Genomic DNA, 21,838 nt, shown 5'->3' on the forward strand with positions numbered 1-21,838 from the left:
ACAGCCTAAGCGGAAGGAAAATAAATTAATGTATTGTCAGCCGAATTGATTGTTATCACTCGATTGAATCAGCGTTATCAGTGGTTATCAGCTGATAGATATGGGCCAGTAGGGGCCTTCTGCACCAACTGGTAGGCTCAGAGGGCTGTTATCATCAATTTACATGGTTAATTCTAAACCCAATCGTCACAGTAATGTAAAAACAGATCTGGAGTCTTCTCTATTAGTATAGCTGATTAACCATGTGGATGGATGATAACAGGTTTCTGAGCCTACTAGTTGGTACAGAAATCCCCTACTGGCCCATATAAATCAGCTGATAACCACTGATAACGCCCATTCAATGGAGTGATAGCATTCGAAGCGGGTGAAATTGTATAGCTTAATAGCTGAAACTCTGGTTCTTGGTAATTCATAAAATGCAAGTCAATGTTAGGAGAACTTTTAAAGGGATAGTTCAGCCAAAAAATGAAAATTGCCTAATTTTGTTGAACAAAAAAGAAGATTGTTGCTGGGAATCTTTATTTTTTTTTAGTAAAAGAAATACAATAGAAGTCAATGGGTGCCAGCAACCAGGATTTTTTTCCTCAAAATATCTTGTATTCAACAAAAGAAAGAAGCTCAAATAAGTTTTGAACTAGTGAAGGATAAGTAAATGATGACAGGATTTTCATTTTTGGTTGAACTAGCTCTTTGACAGTCAGGAAGCAGTTTTGGAAAGATAAATAAATAAGTAAATTTTTGGGTGAAGTCACCAATATCGTCAAATAATATATGTGAGTGATATGATTATAGAGGCTGCAGATCGCTAACGGACTGCAAATCTGCTATTATATGGACTACAGCTCCCAGAATGCACCACACACATCGGTTCCTGATCCAGATTGATTACAAACTCGCACAGCTGAAGCTGCTTAAGCATTCATTACATGAACTATTTATACAGTACACACACGGAGACATTGCTGAGTTTTCTGTAACAATACAGATGTGACATAGGTGTGGATCCAATTGCAAAGTCTTTATTATACAAGGAATGGTCAGGCAGGCAAGGGTCTATCCCTGGAGCAAACAGTATTATGCGTACAATCCAAAAGAGAAGTCAAAAACAATCAAAGAGGTTGGTCAAGGTGGCTAGCATCAGAAAACAATAAAAAAGGCAAAAAATAAAACACGGCAGAGCATGGCAAGGAGAAACGCTTTGTAATGTGTATAGGTAACAACAAGACTCACACACATGTCTCTGTCTCTGTGTCTGTGTGTGTGTGTGTGTGTGTGTGTGTGTGTGTGTGTGTGCGCGCGTGTGTGTGCGTGTGTGTGTGTGTGTGTGTATAAATAGTCTGTGTATAAATAGTCCAATCAATAAGTGCTTAAGCAGTTTCAGCTGTGCAAGTTTGTAATCAATCTGGATCAGGAACCGGTGTGTGTGGTGCATGCTTGGACTTGTAGTCCATTTAATAGCAGATTTGTAGTCCATTAGTGAATCTGCAGCCGCTGATTTTCATCATAGGTACCCTTTAAATGTTTGATTTTTTGTTTGCTTTACTTTAAACTAAAGCATTTAGACTCACAAACACTACATTTTTACTTCAATATAACCATGGTTGACTTTAGTAAGGGTTAAAGCATAAATGTTTTTTGAATTGAGATTGTATTTTGTGATACAATTAAGTTGTCTGGTATTGACTTATGTCTTGGTTTTTTAGCTCCGCACAAATCCCGCCGGTCAGCCCCTGTTTCATTCACATACTCAGCTGTCATCTATCTATAAAGACACACATTCCTAAGAGTCGATTATTGTTTGGCCCGTCTCTCACCCTTTGTTTATGCTGCCTGCTCTTTGAAATCTTTCAGCTGTGTAGTCCTCAATGCCTCTCTTGCTAATATTACTGATCTCAATGCACACGTTTTTATTTTGTCAGACAGGAGCCCACAACAGAGCCCTGTGCCAGCTTGGAGATTTCTCCTCGCACATTATGAGAAAGTGGTATGTCAAGTAGAATGAAATGAGAAGAGTCACTGGCACAACAATTGGAAGTAATATTAGATCCTTCTGATGTAGTAAGATAGATAGATATAGTGAGTGTGTGTGTGTGTGTGTGTGTGTGTGTGTGTGTGTGTGTGTGTGTGTGTGTGTGTGTGTGTGTGTGGCACTGAGGTCTGGGATTTCCATGAGATAATAAACATGCTGGAGCAGTGCACATGACACAATTTGGCAGCTGGCTCACTGACTTCAAGGCCACACTAGAGCAGGAGGCCAATTCATTGTTTTCAGGCCTGGAGTGCTGCACAGACTTGCACAAGAATCCCCCCTGTGCACCCCACCAGGTGTAAGATTCATTCATTTCCATCTGCACATACTGTATAGACATACATGCAAAGAAGTTGAGTTGAACATTATATAGAGGAAATAGAGAGTAGGATCCTTGATTTTTAGTCAAGATTTTAATTGTTTTCATTTATTTTGTTAGACGTTTTTAGTAATTGAACCTTCCATGTTGTCATTTGTAAGAAAAAAGGTCCCTTTATATTATGTACTGTACTTACACTAAAATTAACATTTATTACAATCAACTTTTTGTGTAACTACCCAATTTTGTGATTGCTCAATCCAACGCAAAATCAACAAAAAGTCGCAATTCTTTATGATCATGCTAAATTTTTAATTTAACGAAATTTTATTTCAATGTATTTGTTTGAGTGTCTCTCGAAAAATGAAAACTCACCCTATTTTGCAGCTTGTGCAGTAAGCAGACGTGGAGGAAGCGTGAGAGATTTACATGTGAAGTCATTGCAAAGATGGGATTTTGCAGAAAAGCTTATGATGGAGATGGTCCAAGGTTGACAGCTACTGGATGTGACCAATTTGAAGGACATTATTTGTGCTTTACATGTATGACTCGTATTAGGATGTGTGTCAAATCGATAAATGTTTTTTTTAACTCTTTCCCTGCAATTATCGAGATAAGATGCTTCCCTGCCATTGACGATTTTTATGACAATTCACAATGTCATATGTGAGGTACATAATGTCAGATGCTCCGGGGAGTGAAATCTGAGAGAGAGAAAGTAAGATTGTGGATAAAAATAAGAGTTATACAACCTTCCTTTGGAATAATCTACCGTTTTAGATCTGTTTTAGATCTTGTCTTGACAAGAGACCAAAATAAAGAAGCTTTTTTTTAATGATATTTTTATATAAATAAATAAATAAATATATATATATATATATATATATATATATATATATATATATATATATATATATATATATATATATATATATATATATATATATATAGAGAGAGAGAGAGAGAGAGAGAGAGAGAGAGAGAGAGAGAGAGAGAGAGAGATATCTCAAAAGAAACTCTAGGAATTACCACAAAACCCCTTTTTTTATTTTATAGGTAAAAAATCACGCCTGAATCACGTTTTTTAGATTGTACTTAAGACTGATTAAATACCTGTAATTTATGTAACTACATCTGTAATTAATTTCTGTAATTACATCTATAATTAGATTGTTGACCACCCTTACACCATAGCACACCTTTATGCATACCACCAAACCTGTCCCTAACCTTACTGTATTCCACCTCAAGAGCACCAGAAGTGTTTCTTCAATACATTATGAACACAGTAAGTACAATGTACTTATTTTTGTGATGTAAATACCTAGTTAAGGCCACTTAATATAAAGTGGGACTGCAAAAATGAATTTAGAAATGTAGTTATAAAAAAAAATAATTCAAATGATTAATTATTAAATTAACTTTGAAAGAAAATGCTTAAGAGGCTTTAGGATTTAACAATTGAAGATGCGTATTGCTCTGTCTAAAATAACATTTTTTAGTTAGCTTATGTTTTTAAAAAAGTGTGCTCAATGTACTGTATTTTGAGTGTGTCTTGCAGGAATGTAATCTGTACATACATCACTGTGTTTACCATGTTGTGATTATCATGCAACCTTACCAGTTAAAATCTAATCAGAAACAATGAGTTATGTTGTTATCTTTTGCCTAATCAATAATCAATCAGAAATAGTTCAGTCAGGTCAGACGGGCAATGCCATCATATCAGCTGACGAGTCAATGTGTCAACACAGCTTAGTATGTATGCTCAAACTACTTGCTACGCGCTCTCCATCCCATCTATAAGTTTCAAGTACAGTACAGTATTGTGCACTATCTGGATGTCATCTTTTTTGTGTCAGACTACTAAGGCTTCAAGTCCTAGCTGTCAGTCTTCATCAAAAGCTACGGCAATTCATCACAGTTTCATTCAAGACATTACGTTTGTTCCCTTTAATGTATGTTTCACTCAGCTTATTGTTATGGGAGGTTAACGGTGCTGAAGCTTTTGTATATTCCTGCAAATAGTTAATACACAGAGAATCTCCATTATAAAATGATACTGCCAAAAGACAGCTTAACTTGCCAAAGTGGTCCCGTTTGAACTCTTTTTATTGGTATTCTGAATTCAGATACTCTGGTATTCAGCTTTCCCCCAAGTTTAATATATTAGTGATAATGTAAAGCTTTGGATGCAGTCTATAACTTTCTTCGGGTGAAGAAAATGCATGTCACATTAACAGAGCAACACAGAGCTACTTTGTAGTTAGTTGTTTGCAAAAGTCATGTAGATTATGCTGAAGCTGCCTAAATGTGGATTTCGAATGGTCAAAAGATGGTTTCCATTTTTGTGCTAATCCTGGAATGTTTTTCTCCAACACTTTTATTTCTTTTTGGCTTAAGAAAGAATGTCAAACACATTATGGATGGCCTGGGGATGATCAGGAAATTTTCTTTTTTTGGATGAACTATTCATTTGAATAATGTTTTAATAAAAAAAATGAAGAGGGACATCAAAGAATTTTTTTTTTATTGCAACATAGCAGTGACATGCAGCATTTTGGACTCAACAGAGTTGGAATGATCCCCAGGCAACCTGGACTTTCTTTGGAATAACATTCACTAATAAAACCAGGAACATGCAGGGAAATAAATATGCGAAGTTTGACTTCATATTGAGTCAATAAAACATTTTTATGAAACTAAAACATCCTACACTCACAGTTGATTAAGTCGCGTAAATAAAATGGCTCTTTTTTCTTAACAGTGATCTGTATGTTCTGTGTTTGTTCTCACTGACCCCCATCTATTCCCGTTCTGCAACTGATCACCATTTGCCCAGGATGTGATCTCTACAAATGGTGTAAAAACAACATTAGTGATGACAGATGTCTCAGGATCTTTCACCTTGAGTCGATGTGGTTAAACTACTGAAATCAGATAGAGAACGTTTGATTCAAAAAGTTAAATCATGTTTTTTAATGTTGAGATGGCAGTTTTTGTATATAATATAATATAATATAATATAATATAATATAATATAATATAATATAATATAATATAATATAATATAATATAATATAATATAGGGGCAACACGATGACGCAGTAGGTAGTGCTGTCGCCTCACAGCAAGAAGGTCGCTGGTTTTAGCCTCGGCTGGGTCAGTTGGCGTTTCTGTGTGGAGTTTGCATGTTTTTGCTGTGTTCGCATGGGATTCCTCCGGGTGCTCGGGTTTCCCCCAGTGTATGTGTGTGAATGAATGTGTATGGATGTTTCCTAGAGATGAGTTGCAGCTGGAAGGGCATCTGCTGCGTAAAACATATGCTGGATAAGTTGGCCGTTCATTCTACTGCGGTGAAGATTAATAAAGGGTCTAAGCCGAAAAGAAAAAGAATGAATGATAATATAATATAATATAATATAATATAATATAATATAATATAATATAATATAATAACAATTGTCAGAAGTGGGCATTGTCAAATTGTAAGTAATTCAGTTAGAAAATGACCAACACCTGTGTCTTTGCAGTGATTGAGCAGGAGAGATGCCATAAAAACATGTTGGGAAATGCCATGTGGAGAGAGAAACGGGGGAAACTGTATGCACCTAGAGTAGTTTTCATTTTGTGTAATTCTCAAAATTTAGCAATACTTAACCATCACTCGTTTTCAATAAATAATATTTTAGGTTATTTAAGCATTTGGAACTGTATTGGTTTATAATAAATGCCAAACTTGCTGTTATAATTATAGGTAATACCACTAAGGTTTACTCAATAACATGCTTGGTTTAATTACCAAGTACTCTAAACTTTTAGGATTTTCCTTATTATTTAGGACCCCCCCAAAAAAGTTATTTTGCTGAATGCAACCATTATTTTGTACCATAATAGTATTTCATGGTGCGGACATTTATCTCTGAACGCTATTTTTATCTGGATCAATTCATTGCACAACTGTTAAGATGTCTCAGCCTGCTTCCCCTTCATGAAATTGATAAAGGTTTTTTTGAACAACAATGTATTACCCGTTTCCAACGGCAATACAAAGCAGCACATGTGTCACATGCAAAACATCCCTAAAGACTGCCAGCCCTTCACAAGCATACACAACCATATTATGCATGCAAATACTGGCCTGCTTTGGACCATCAAAGGCAGTAATTGTCATTTAGTTCCCTGTCTTCACCTTGCTACAGAGAGTCCACTGCACTCAGTTTGCACTCACAATTCTGTCAGTGAAAAGTTGTCATGTGTGTTTGCATCGTGTGCCTTGATCGTCAACATGGATAGAGAGCAACTGTTATTGCCCCCATTTTTGGCATTGAACCCTATAGTATACTTCATGTTCACGTTCTTTAAATAATTCAATAATTTCTTAATACAACTGTCAGTTTTAGGGCAAAAAAAATTTTAATCTATCAATCAATACTTGAATAACTTCTCCAAACAGATCAAAAGCAGCTTTATTCTTAAACCCAGCATGTTGCTTTAAACCCTTAATTGGCAACTATTAAAAATATGCCATAATTAACTCATTACCTTCAACATAGTTCATAACTCTTTTTAAATGAGTAGAATTTACACTGCAAAAAATGATTTTCTTGCTTAGATTTTTTGTCTTTTTTCTAGTCTAAATATCTAAAATTTCTTATATCAAGAGGCAATTTCTAGACAAGCAAAACATATTTTCTTGTTTTGAGAAATAATATGCCAATAATAAGTGAGTTTTTCCTTAAAACAAGCAAACTAATCTGCCAATGGGGTAAGCAAAATAATCTTGTTTTTTTCTTTTGACGTAAGATTATTTTGCTTACCCCATTGGCAGATTAGTTTGCTTGTTTTAAGGAAAAACTCATTTATTATTGGCATATTATTTCTCAAAAAATGAAAATATGTTTTTCTTGTCTAGAAAATTCTTCTTGATTTAGGAATTTTCAGACATTTGGACTAGAAACAAGACAAAAAATCAAAGTAAGAAAATCATTTTTTTTGCAGTGTACTTTCAGTCAATTTTGAGTTAACCACTCATTTCAGTTGATAAAGTTGACTGTTGGGTTTTACAGTGTAGGAAATAAGACATTCATTTGTACATTAGCTGAGTAGCTGTGTATAAAAAAGTAAGATATATGAAAAAATAACTTGATTTTGTTTTTAAATATGAAGCATGAGCACACATTGCTTTGCATCTTATAACACCAACAACCAAGCCTTAAAAATACACTCTGGACCACACCTTTAAAGTATGCAAGAAAGAAATTAAATTAGCAGTTTCAGCATTTAAAACCTATAGCAAAATATACCATCATGGACTAACATGTTTTCTCTGTGTAGCCTGATCATAATGCTAATTAGTGTATCCCTAACTTTTGCTTCTAGAAATGTTTGCAAATCATATCATTTATTTTATACTGCATACATCCACAATAAAATGTATATATTCATATTAAATAACCCACAATGGACAGGATTTTGAGAAATGAGCATTACACACAAGAATGCAGTCAGATCAAGCAGTCAATGTGGAATTGCTAAAAACAATGTCCTAATTGTTTTTCTTGGCCAACTGGTTGACACTATCTAGAAAAGGAGCTTCGGAAGAAGAGCGAGAAAGAACATTATGATCAAAGATTACAACTACCATTTCTTAGGAATCACATGCACCAATTAATTGTTCACAAGAAGACATGCAAGGAAATAAAAAGGTCACGTTCGACTTCATGTTGAGTCAAATAACTGTTTTTCTGAAGTGATCACACTACTGCTGTTTTGTTACCGCTCATTTTGCTTGGCGGCATTCTAGAGAGAAAAGTGTGTCTCTGTTTGGAGAAGATAAATGCGTTTTCATCCAGTTTGTTTGCACAGTAATACTGACACACAGCGTATGTTGTGCTACCAGGGAGCCGTCCATTGAAACTTGTCCAAGATCCTGTATTGAAGCTCCATCTCAAGCAAGGTGACATTCATTCTTGGTTTACAGAAGGAAAACTACACCCATTTGATTGAGCTCTGGAACGTCAACCATGTAGAGTTTTGTTTGGTTTTTAACACAATACCAAAAGAATAGCAAGCCCATTTCTAAATAGCATTAGCTCAATTTATTCTCCCAGATGTATTGCTGTGTAATGTTTGCTTTCTGCACTGAAGCTGCAGCTCATTTACACTAAGGTCTTGTTTACACTAAAACATTTTAGTTTTAAAGCGGCATTATAGAATGAAAACGATCCACATCCACACTGGCATTTCACCTAGCGTTTCTGAAAAGATCTCCATCCACACTACACAGCGGAAAATGGACATCATGTGACCACACACACTCTAGCATGCGCCCAGGCAGTCAGCAGATGCTTTGAGCACACCTCCCCAGATGAGAGCAGCGCAGATCGGACAGTTCATCAAGGATCTTGGGCTGGATTTCATCTTACTATAGTTGTTAAACGTAATATTTAATTTATCTTGTCTCTACCTAGTAGTGTTTTGAATCTCTTACTTGTTCTCAGGTAACGTGTTTTGGCTGAGTGCAAATATTAATTTAAATTAAGTTAATATATTAATTCATGTAACCACGTTTGCTGATTCTATAATGTATAAACGTATTGCTTGTTATACTTTAATATAATGGTAATTTTTGATTATTAAAACTGATATTCAGCGAAAGAGAGGGTATGGTTAGTATTTTTTAATGAAAACGAAAGGAGGCAGTTATGTTGTAGGCTATATTTTGTTATAAATATGCTTACAGGGAAGATGACGTTCATATAAATATGTAGCTAAACTATGCCTCAACATTTTTGCGGTCTGTTAATTTAATATGAAAAAGAAATAGGCAGTTTCTTATATCATGTTTTCATTTAATTTTTAATAGTGAAACAACGTAGCCAGGGTGATGCAAATGAGTTTATAAAGTACACTGCTCCCTTTGAGGATTTACCCAACGTGTCCTCTGGAGTTTGCTTTCCAACCCAAGCTCATTCTGGAAACGGAGCCCCGCGGACGTTTCTGAAGACAACGATTTACGTGGCCGGAGGTACGTACAGCCGCGTTTAGTTTTTTCCGAGGGAACGCTGTGGGGCGGTGTGGCGCCGCTCCGCTCCTCCTCTTCGCGCTCGCCGGCCGACGGCTCGCCTCTGAGTGGAGCAAAGGCCCCGGAGAAGGAGGAGCCGGACGCGGGGACGACGACCGGGATCGAGTCCGGGGAACAGCGGTTCCAGAAATCAGGTAAGATGAAAAACAGAATCCAAAATATAAGGGCGAGAACGCGGCGGGATCCGAAAACGCGGTCGAAATCGAAGACAAGGGCTTTTGCTTTTTTTTTTTTTTTCTAGACGGCTTTTGCAAACCGTCGCTTGGGTTTAGGGAAGGAGGAGGAGGAAGAGGAGGGCTTTTCGCGCAAGAACAGCGCGGGCGCGAACGGCGCGCGCTCCAGAGAGGCGCCCGAGATGCAAAAAAGCGCGCACAGCAGCCTCTCGCGGATCCGCGAAAACAAAGACTGCTCGAATACGTACCTCCTGGGATGTATCTCGCGGTCCGCAGAAACGTCCGCGGGGCTACGTTTCCACAATGAGCCGGGGTTGTGCTTTTCATATCAAACTTGAAAAGTCTGAACATAAAGAAAGGTTGAAAGACAGAGTTTCGAGTCCCGAAAGCCGAGCGTTTTAAAAATGCTGATTTTGGTTTTTACACACTGCTGCTCCGTGTAAATGTAGATGAGGGAAAAAGGAGACATCTGAAAACGGAGGTGGGGCTGCAGACTGCTTATCTGATTAGGGCTTTTTCTCAATATTAAAAGCACAAAGATCTGTCTTGCATCCTTTACTTGTAAGTTCAGACTTTGCAAGTTTGATAACCAAACTCCAGAGGAGACATCGTGTAAATCTTCAAAGGGAACAGAGCACTTTATAACCTCATTCACATCACCCCGGCTACAATATTTCATCTTAACAATAAAATGAAAACATAATATAAGGAACTGCCCTATTTTCATTTTGATATTTACTTAACAGACAGCAAAAATGTTGAGGCATCGTTTAGCTGCATATTTCACTGTCTGCATATTTATAACACAACGTAGCCTATAGCATAACGGCCTCCTTTCATTTTTATTAAAAATATGAAACACATACCCTGTCTCTTTTGCTGAATATCAGTTTTAATAATCAATAATGGTCATTATAAAAGTATAATGTACATTAAGTTTATACAATATGTGAAATAAAGGCATGCAATCAGTCTGAATGTGCAGTATCAATGTTACATAAATTAATATATTAATTTATCTTTGCACTCAGCCAAAACACATAACCTAAGAACAAGTAATAGATTCAAAAGACCAAAGAATCGTTAGATAAAGACAAGATTAATTAAATATCACGCTTAACAACTATACTGAGATGAGATCCAGCCGAAGATCCATGATGAATTGTTCGACATGTGCTGCTCTCACCTGGGGAGGTGTGCTCAAAACACCCGCTGACTGAGGGCTCAGACGTCCACATACGCTGCAGTGCATGCAAGTGTGTGTGTGTGTGTGGTAAGGTGATGTGCGTTTTCAGCAGTGTATCTTTTTAGAAACAGTTGGTGAAACGCCAGTGTGGATGTGGATCATTTTCGTTCTAAAATGACATTTTTAAAACTAAAATGTATTAGTGTAAACGGGGCCTAAAACAAATTTGTCGACCTAAAAAAATTATGTTTGCTGTTTGTTCAAACTACTCATTCGAAATAAGTTGAAACAACAAATATTTTGAGCTTTATATTTGACAACTTAATTGTTTTAAATTCAATCAAAATTTGAACTCAATTCAAAATTTGTAAAAATTAATAAGTTAATTTAATTCCCTTATGTTGTTCCAACACAAATCGATTATGTGGAAAAAATGCTGCGTAAGTGATCCTTATGACTTCATTCCTTACCATATATATATATGTAAACTTTATGGTTAGACCCAATATAGGTGTCAGGTGTCTGAGGTCAAACGTATGGCAAGTCACCATAACCAACAAGCCAATTGACCTTGTGACACTGCAACCACCATTTATAACACAGTTGCTTCAGGAAAACACTGGACAGTTGTGAGGAAGGAAGAGGGATTTCTATTTTGGTTGCACTCCGAGCGGTATAATTTTATTCCAATCCCAGTAAAGGAGAGATCCAGACATGCATTTCCTTACAATACCAGCGTGTTTTCCCTCTGTGAATAGCACACGGTTGGCAGGGAGTCTTGTAATGCTAGGGTGTGTGTGCTGGGCTACTAGATCATCAGTCACACTGAAAAAGGCAGCAGTAGATGTTTCGTCTCAGGGGAGGATTGCCTGCGATGACCTCAAACAGCTGTGCAAACACACTCCCGTCTTACAGATCACATCCGCAACCATAGAGCTCTGCCGATGGGTTTTCATTGCCACACATGTCAGACTTTCTTCACAGAGTCAATGGTATGGCTGAATGCTGACTGAAGGTGTGTTTGATGTGCATGCAGTGTAATGTTACTATATATTGTAAACAGTCAGAGATGTTTAAGGACAAAGATGTTATGTAGACGTTTTCAAAGTCATGCAAAGTTGCAAATTAAATTTATGCTGCACAAAATTGGCATATTGCATAAAAACTCATAAAAAAAGCAAAAAATTGTTAGTTCCCACTAAGATAATTGACCACAGCCAGTGCAGGTATAACTAACTGAGCCTAAAAGTGTGTAGATGAAATGCAGTATACTTAACTTCAATCATTCATTTTATTTCAGTTTAGTTTCTTATTTATCAGGGATCGCCACAGCAGAATGAACCGCCAACTATTCCGACATATGTTTTATGCAACAGATGCCCCTCCAGTCACAACTCTGTACGGGGAATGTAGTAAACTTGTTTGGGTTATTATGTGTAATTCAATTGTGTGATAAAGTATGGAAAATAATTACACTATTTACATTTATTTACACATTTTACAAACACTTTTACTGCGAATAATCAGGAGTGCGTTTCCGAAATCCATTGTTAGCCAACTAAGGTTGCAAATTCCGTCGTTACAAACATAGTTTGTTGATTTGGCGTTTCCCAAATCCAATGTTTCAACGAACATTTGCAAACTTCTACGCTTGCAACTACACCTCAAGAGCTGTAGTTAAAAACATAGTTCCTGGCTATGTTCTATTGCTAGTTATTCCCATATGCCTTATTCTTTTCGAACGTTCCAACAACAAAAAATAAATAAATAAATAAAAAATAAATAAATAAATATATATATATATATATATATATATATATATATATATATATAAATAAACTTTGAAAAAAGTGTACTTTGAAAACATTTCTGCAGTGGTTTGAGTGTGTCAAATTGTGACACATTTTGACATTACAATTAAAAAAATAAATAAATAAAGATCCTACTTAACAATAATAAAAAAAAATGTATTAAGTAGGAATTTTTTATTTTATTAATAAATAGCCCACTGTAAATTACAACCATTAATGATATATATAATTTATATATGAGATTAGAACACGAGTTAGCTAAGTTGTTTCATGTTTTAGAATAGAATATGGCATATTCTCAATAATATTTGTAAAAGAAACATGGCTCCTATATGTGTTGTTTACATATATTTCAGATTTTATGGAAAGCGAGTGCATGTTTTTACCAAAACTAATATTGGATTTTTTTAAATGCATGTGCATGTAAAACAATATAATTTGCACAAAAAAGTATGGGGTTTTTCTTTAAAGAAGTTGTTACTCCACCCTGTTTAGAGCGTCATTATGGACGTTTTATGTTATAACTAGTGTGTTTCAATTGATGGATCTGCGACAGAGAAACTATGGTTTTGGGAAACATTCATCACTACATCATTCCCCAAATGATGCATCGTACTATGGTAGTTCAGCCGTGAGTTATGTCGTTGTTTGGCAAACGCACCCCAGGATTTTACAAAAAAAAAAAGAAAAAAGAAAGTTCTTGTCCATTTTGCTGTTGCGTTGGACTAATAAAATGTGTGTGACAGTGTACAATGTCCTTGAATTGCAATTCATTAAACTGTCTTCCTGTCATTCCAATTAAAATCCACTAATCATGGCCAGTTAGATACAAATTCCAACTTATGAACTGAAAATTAGCTACATCTTAAACCCAGAAAGCTGCTCACCGGGTGGTCACCTATCCAAAAAAATTACTCCAATTCACTGCAGATTTCTTAACCTACAGTATTTCATCATTTATCAAGTTCATTGAGGTCTGTTGATTCAGAAGGTGTGGTCTCAAGGCAATGGCCTGAAGCCACATAATCAGCACCAGGAGAGCTGCTCCAACAACAGACAGGAACTACACTCTCTGTTCAGGGGGCTTGAGCACAATTAGAGATCTTTTATGAAGCTTTCATTCATATTCATCAGAAAGAGCACTTTTGTCTTAATTTCCTTCCACTTCCGCAGAGCTTACGAGAGCACTTGAGCTTAATCAGAAGAGGGAGACGGCGATTCATTCTGCTTATGTCAGTGTCAAAGAGGAGCTGCAGTCATGAGGTTGGAGAGCCCTTGACTCCTCTGCTCAAACGTTCTCCTGTGGGCCACACGTTTCAAACAAATGAACCAAAGATGAAATGCAAATTGTATGGAAAACGTGCCCTGCAAAATAAATGTGTTGTTCTTCGCAGCTATTGATACGATTGGGGAAAGTGTAGGAGGGAGTGATAGAACTGGTTTTAACACTGGTTTAAAACAGCTCCCCTTCTACTTTCCCACAGAAAATGACCAGTACCTCCATTTTGTATGATAGATGTTCAAAGTTCTCAGCAGAAATCATAAAAGAGGTCAGAATATTTATTTATTCATTCATTCATTTTCATTCGGCTCTCTCCCTTATTTATCAGGGACATCCATGCTGTAAAAAATTATAAGATCAATTAGTCCTAATATTAACTAGCATATGTTTTTAGTTCATTGTAACATATTAAACTAAGTTATTATGTTCTAACTAAGTTCAAAAGACTCAATTATTTGATTCAGCTTAAATATCAGCAACGAGGATATTTTTACAGTGGCACAGAAATGGCAACCAGCCGGGACTTGAACCAGGAACATTCTTGCTGTGGGGTGACAGTTAAACCAATAACAATAAGCCACCATGCCGCCTCCTTCCTATTTATATTAGAGGAAAAGGTGTTAAGGAGATTAATATCTAATTTACTTTTTGTAAATGATATGATTGAGTTTTCAAAAGTGATATTGCCGTTTTAGAAGTGAAGTATGATAATACATTATAATGAATTGAATAATTAAATAAGTTTGTATTTCAATTATTTTAAAGCATTTTCTATTCTAATTATTCTATTCTATTCTATTCTATTCTATTTTTAATGTTGGTATATTTTTGCAAAAACAAACAAAAAAAATTTAATAAATGGAAATATGCTTATATTTTCTCTAACATAGAAAATAACTATCATTTTTTTAATCATCAAAGTGTTTTAAAGCGCAGCTTTCAATTACAACTGCCGTCTAAAATTTATGACAGCATATTCCTACAAAAACACTTTCAGCTATGACATTTTGTATCATATTATTCTACTGGTGTGATATGGAGTTTTTGCATAAATGGAAAATTAGGTGGACTGTATCTGCATATGGAAACAAATTTTTTATCATGGAAACAAACTGCTTTTTCATTGCTTTTTTTTTTTTTTTTTTAGAATTTAGAGACAAGCCTGTTTAGCTCCCCAGGGTTTGTTTCTTGTGTACTTCACCACCTGTGACCTGGTCATCACCCACAGCATTCCTCCCAAAACAGCCTGCAGCTCCTGACCTTCCTCCTCTGCACTGTTTCACCCTGGTTGCTCAAGAATCCTGATTACTCAGGCCATTTGGCTTGTTCACTCTCACAGTGAGACACACCCATCCACGAACACAGTGATATAGTATTCAATAAAGATGCTTAAAATGTGGACGATCACTGCAGTTAAAATGAGCTTTAGGAGCACTCACTGAAAATGAACAAACACTCTGTAAGTCAATATATCCAGCCTGATCTCATAAGGAAAGTAACTTTTACATTTAGTCAGTTTACTGGCTAATTTGTACGAATTCAAGTTCAGTAGGAAAATATAACATTTTAAAAAGAAGGAGTGAGACCAAACCCCGCCCCTAAACCAAACCGTCATTGGGGGATAAGCAAATCATACTAAATTGTGTGAATGAGATTGTACAAATTCATACAAATTGGCCACTAAATAACGAATTGTGGTGAGATTGTGTTAATATGGACACCAGTCCAGATCTACATGCACACCAAAATGACGCTTGCTGTTTGTTTAAACTACTCATTTAAATTGATCTGCAACAACAAATTCTTGAGTTTTTTAGAGACAACTTGATTGTTTTATGTTCAATCCACATAAATTTTTAAAAACTAACAAGTTAACCTAATTTCTTCATGTTTTTTCATGTAAACATTTTTACAGTGTATTATAGAGACTGTGTGAGATCATCTGGGCAGAGCATTTTCTTTTTATTATTAATATTATTATTATTTGTTATTCAGCAATAGCTTTTATCCAAAGCGACTCACATATTAACACACAAAACTTGGTATTGGTGGTTTTACAAGGGCTTTCCATAGGCGTAATGCATTTTTTAAAGTAGAAAATACTTATTACATAGCACTAACACTAAACTCAACCCTCACATGATTTTTAAACATTTTGAATTATGAGGACACAAGGTATGTCTTCCTAAACCACTGTAATAGAGTACAACTAGGCGATACCCATGTCCCATGCGATACCCATGAATACAAATATCTGTACTTGTAAACCACCAAAACCAGTACACACCCAAGCAGAGCCATTGCTGCAGCACCCAGGGAACAGTCTTGGGCTTTACATAATGTGACGAAAGAAAGAAAGAAAGAAAGAAAGAAAGAAAGAAAGAAAGAAAGAAGAACATTAGCTTGTTAAAAATATTCAGATTATTTTAGAACACTTATCTGTAACACAAGTTACTCATATGAGGAGAACTAATAATGTGATGTGGAAAATTGTGGTGGTCTGCGTTTTTTTTCTAGTCATTTTAAATTACAGCAAAATTACGTGAAATAGCAATCCCAAGTTGGCAGGCAATCATTTCATTTCCTATCATTTTCTTGTTGGCTTAGCCCCATTATTAATCCGGGGTCGCAACAGCGGAACGAACCGCCAACTTATCCAGCAAGTTTTTACGCAGCGGATGCCCTTCCAGCTGCAACCCATCTCTGGGAAACATCCATACACACATTCACACACTACGGACAATTTAGCCTACCCAATTCACCTGTACCGCATGTCTTTGGACTGTGGGGGAAACCAGACCACCCGGAGGAAACCCACGCGAAGGCAGGGAGAACATGCAAACTCCACACAGAAAAGTCAACTGAGCGTGGGTTCGAACCAGCGACCCAGCAACCTTCTTGCTGTGAGGCGACAGCACTACCTGCTGCGCCACTGCCTCGCCTAACAGGCAATCATTTTTGAAGAAATGAACCACAACAATGATCAACTTAAAACTTATTTAAATTTTAACCTTATTTTATTTGAATTAAAAAAATAATGTTCCCAAATTTATTTTCAGGTCGTAATGATTACATTTTGAGATGTGGAAAAAAAGGATATTACACCACGCCTCTCACAAGCTTTCACTTTTCAAGATTTCACTCTTGCGCTAGCTTTTATCACAGCGTTACCAGTCAAATGTTTTTACTTTCAAATCTGCAATCCCACAAACTGTGCCAAAAATGTCTTAACCATGAGATCCTTACCCTGCAGCAGTCTCATGTGCGCAACCAGTTTAACTTGTTTAGTTGACTGTATTTTAGTTTGATAAGCTGCAATGTGAAAAAAACAATTCTCTAAATTAGATAATGTGCATATGAGGCTCTGGTGCGATCATTATTATTATTTTGACCATTTTTAGTCCTATACAGATTTCATTACTGGTAGTGTGAATTTACCAATATCATTTGATCTAGGGATAAATCTGTACAAGATCTGAAACATTTTAGAGGTTAATTAATTTCGACCACACCCAGAAGTAGAATGCTTATGTGAATGTGTTCAAATAACCAGAAAAAAATCAATCAATCACATTTGATATTAGTAATGAGACAGAATAGGGCTGTGACTCTGATTTTAAATTCTTGAAGTACAATGGATTGCTAACAGAAAATAAATAAAAGGGATTCTGCATACTAGGCTCTGATGCAATCATCGCCCGCATAAAAGTGCACCTCATTCCTGATGAAATGGAATACTTGTTCCATTTTTCCTGTGTCATTAGGCAGAGATGTGAAGCACACTGTTAGGGCCATGATGGGGCCTCCATAGTCTTTGGCTCCACCTTATTCTGCTCTGTTTGGCAGTCGGCCTGCAGTTTCACAGCTGTCTGGATCTCCAGAGTTTCCACATCACTGCACCGACTGAGCCAGAAGCATCCAGTCATCCAGCACAAAGTCTGAGCACATAAACCTGCTATGTCTGATCGAAACCAGAAGCTTTTTAAATGTAAACGAAGTATTGAGTTGATAGGTGCAACTTTTAGATAAGCTTTTAATGCAGCAGGTTGATTTCCTTGGTAAAGTGTATTTGAGAAGTGCAGCACAACATCATTGGCTTAACCAATGGTGTGATTTTGGGGTGGGACTGACTGACCGGTGGTAGATGGCAGTCCCATGATTTGTAGTTGTGCGGTGGTGTTTTATTTTTAACATTTATGATGTTAAGTATGTTCAAAGCAAGTTGTAACTTGTTCTTCAAAACAAGTCAAAAAATTTTCTTTAGACTTTTTTTCGAGTAATTTCTAATAGCAGCAAAATTATGTGCAATACCCGCAATCCCATGCTGACAGGCACATACTGTGCTACAATTATAAACTATTATGTGGAGAGATGAAAACAGGTCGCACCACAGTAGCTACTGAAAGGTAAACACAGTGTTTCCAAATGATTAAACTTCAGGATGCCAAAAAAGGCTGAAAATATTTATCCCCAGCACAAATATTACATTGAAAAACAATAGAAATGTCTTCTGTCTACATCTAAATGAACAGTTTAAACAAAGGAGTTCATGTGTAGTTAAGAATAAGGTAATGATAATTTGCCCCTCCAAGTAAAGTCATGGCATTAATATAAATTAACTGGTCATGAGCTCATATTGGTTACAGTTAGCCTTAATTAAAGTTTTAATTAATACATTAGTTAACATGTTCTAATAAGTAATTAAGGTTGCATTATTCACACATGAACTCACGTGACTTAATAAATATTAGACTTAGATTAGTTTATAATAAAGCAATGTTTAGTTTAAATATTAGTACATCGATAATCATGTAATATTCATTGTAAAGTGTTACTGATTTCACTCTTGCCATTATCAAAGTGCTACCAGTTTGACAAACAATGACAACAATGTACTTAAAAATGAAAAAAGGGCAACATAAGATCATTCTGAAAATGTAGCCCTATATACATTTCTGGAGATCATGAATTATGTAGCCAGAAGTACGTATGGCTGCATTTTGTGTTAAAAACGAACGCTATGGGGTTTGACGCCGTTCCTTTTCACATTTACCAGCTGACTGCTTATTTCCATATGGACGGCTTTCCCGCTCTTACCAGTTTGTCCAGTAGCTCGCCTTGTACGTTGGTGGACTTGAGACACAGAAAGCAGTTGACTACAATGAGTCTGGTGAGGAACTGTACTAAAAAGCTGGTAATACAAAAACAGAATTCAAAAATAAAATAAACAAGTAAATAACATGGTGAGAATGTGGTAAAGGCTGAAAACGTGGAAAAAATCAGGCAAGGGCTTTCCTTTTTCTGGATTGCTTTTTAAAACTGTCGGTTGGATTTAGGGAAGTGGGTGTGCGGGTCAATTGATGCTTTTGAAAATACTATTGGTTTGGTTTAGGTAAGGAGGAGGTTGGGTCAGTCGAACGGTCAGTCAGTCATTCAGTCAGTCAAACAGTCAGTTGACAGCGGCCTCTGGTAGATTTACGCAAGAGGAGCAGGCGCGAATGGAACTCGCGAGATAAATTTGAGATCTCAAAAAGCATACAGTACATTGTGTCCTCTGGTGGTTCGCGAAAACATAAACTGCAAAAAAAATTTACTCCTGTAATGTATTTGCCGCTTTCCAGAAATTTATATAGAGGTACGTTTTCAGAATGAGCCTGAGTTGGAAAAGAGTAAACATAACATTGGTCAATTGTCAGCCAACCAATCAAAAATGTATAATTTAAAAGGCTTTAAAAAGATCGGACAATAAATACACATTTTCCTGCATTAAATTTGTGTATAACATCCCTCAGTTCAATGCTTAGGTAATTTTGTCACCAAAATCAGACACAGATTAAATGTGCAAGGCAAGCAGAGCTGAACCAGTTTTCACCTGTGTGACTTTGTGAAATAAACACATGCTTATCTTTCTCTGTTTTGTACAGCATGAATGTGGGCTGTGGGTAAAAACAACTCTTGGGTAAAAGAAAAATCTCTTGGCAAGGCTTTCAAAAAAACATTCTGCTGTCTTTAATTGAACAATGCACTTCATAAACCAGAGTGGTTGTAAATATAGCATGAGCAAAGTTTGCCTGCTCTGTAATCACTGCAGAATACACAAAATGACAGCTGAGCGACACAAGAGGAACGCATTGACTGAAGAGCTGCAGAGGAGTTTCCACGCTTGGAAACTCTTCTTTCTATGGATTGATTTGTAAGTCAGGATTCCGGTTTTTAATCATTTTAGTGTCAATTTAAGCGTGATAAATACTTGAGGCTTTGAAATGTAAATGAGCAGAATCATTGATTGTTATTTGTTTTCCCATTGCAATCTTTGCACAGTGTTTTGAACAGGCATTCAAGGAATTTTTCTGAAACCCCCATGGATGATCTAGGCATGTCTGGGGCTGCTAAAAATGTTACCTCAAGTCAGCAGAAATTATCAATAATCTTTTTATGCAAAAACTTGAAAGCTTAAAAGTGATATCATTATTGTATTTTCTTATATATTTGACCAATTTTACATGACAGCAATGTACTTACAACTGAAAAAAAAGTGAACACAATCATTGGCGTTTTGTCAGTCAACTAATTAAAAACTTCCTCACTTTAACGGCATGGTAACCTTATGGTGGTAACACTTCACAATAAGGTTGTATTAGTTAATGTTAGGTAATGTATTTACTAACATGATCAAACAATGAATGATACATTTATTACAATATGCAGCACAGGTTAATTATGAAAATTTACCTTCGTTTACATTTCTGCAGATTGCAAATTATGTAGCCAGAGCTAAGCATGGCTGCATTTCGTCTTTCAAACGAATCCTACGGGGTGATATGATGCCACAAACTGCTTTTGTTTCTTTTTTGAACTACCAGCTGACTGTTTACCTTAATGTGGATGACTTTTCTGCTGTTACCAGTTTGCCAAGTGACTCGCTGCATATGCCAGCGGACGCAAGACTCAAAGAGAAGTTGACTGCGATGACGAGGTTCGAATCCAGGGAAAAATTATTCCAGAAAACAGGTAAAACAAAACAAAAGGCAAAAACCAAAACTAATAAGATTTGAAACATGGTATAAATCAGGCTTTTCTTCTTTTAGATTGCTATTGAAAATCGTGGGCGAGTCAATCGGTGCTTTTGAAAACACTATCGGTTGGGTTTACAGTAGGTAGTGGGCGGTTTGGGTGGATTGATTGGTCAGATGGTCAGTCAGTCGACAGCGGCCTCTAGTGAACTTACGTGAAAACAGCAGGCGCGAATGGCACTCGTGGCAAATGAAATCTGAGCTCCGAAAAAACAAACACATTCGCGAAAACAAAAACTGCAAAAAAACGTACCTCATGGGGCGTATTTCACACTCTCCAGAAATGTATACAGGGGTACGTATCCATAATGAGCCTAGGTTGACAATATGTATTCATAGTACTAAATGGTAATAACATTTTCTTGCATTTGAAATCAGATACAAAATACTGACACACTCCCTCGTTTACTCACACACTGACTTCCTTTTGGCTTCTTTATCAGGGGTCACCATAGTAGAATGACCACCAGTTACAAAATACATTCAGCCATTTTTGTTATAAAGCCATACATCCTATAACAACAACAAAAACAACAGCTATTTACAGAAAACAACTAGAGCTTTTTAAAGGAACTGTCCACAGGCACAATGATAATAAAATCACATAAAATCATTGTTCTCGTTTCAGCATACCAAAAGCTAAATTCCTTAATTATTATGCTCAAATAAGAGTATAGTTCCTAGCCAAATCAACCTAGAAAATAGCAACTTTTCATTTTCTGTCTTAGTACATGATATAACTACAAAAGAGTCAGGCTTTATATCGTAAAATTACCAAATTTTACTATAAACTATTTGTTTTTAGTGAGATGCTAATGGTCTAATCCAATTAAATGATTTATGCAAAGCTAAAAGCGCTTCCACCAGACCCGGAG

General features: G+C 36.3%; 1 long non-coding RNA gene across 2 annotated transcripts in view; it reads right to left on the reverse strand.

The window, feature by feature from the left end:
* Window positions 1-21,838, reverse strand: part of LOC137490126 (uncharacterized) — a 73,936-nt gene that overhangs the window by 21,344 nt on the left and 30,754 nt on the right. The gene's annotated exons all lie outside the window — the stretch shown is intronic.

This window comes from Danio rerio, chromosome 3, assembly GCF_052040795.2.
Source record: "Danio rerio strain M-AB ecotype USA chromosome 3, GRCz13ab, whole genome shotgun sequence".
Lineage (NCBI taxonomy): Eukaryota > Metazoa > Chordata > Actinopteri > Cypriniformes > Danionidae > Danio > Danio rerio.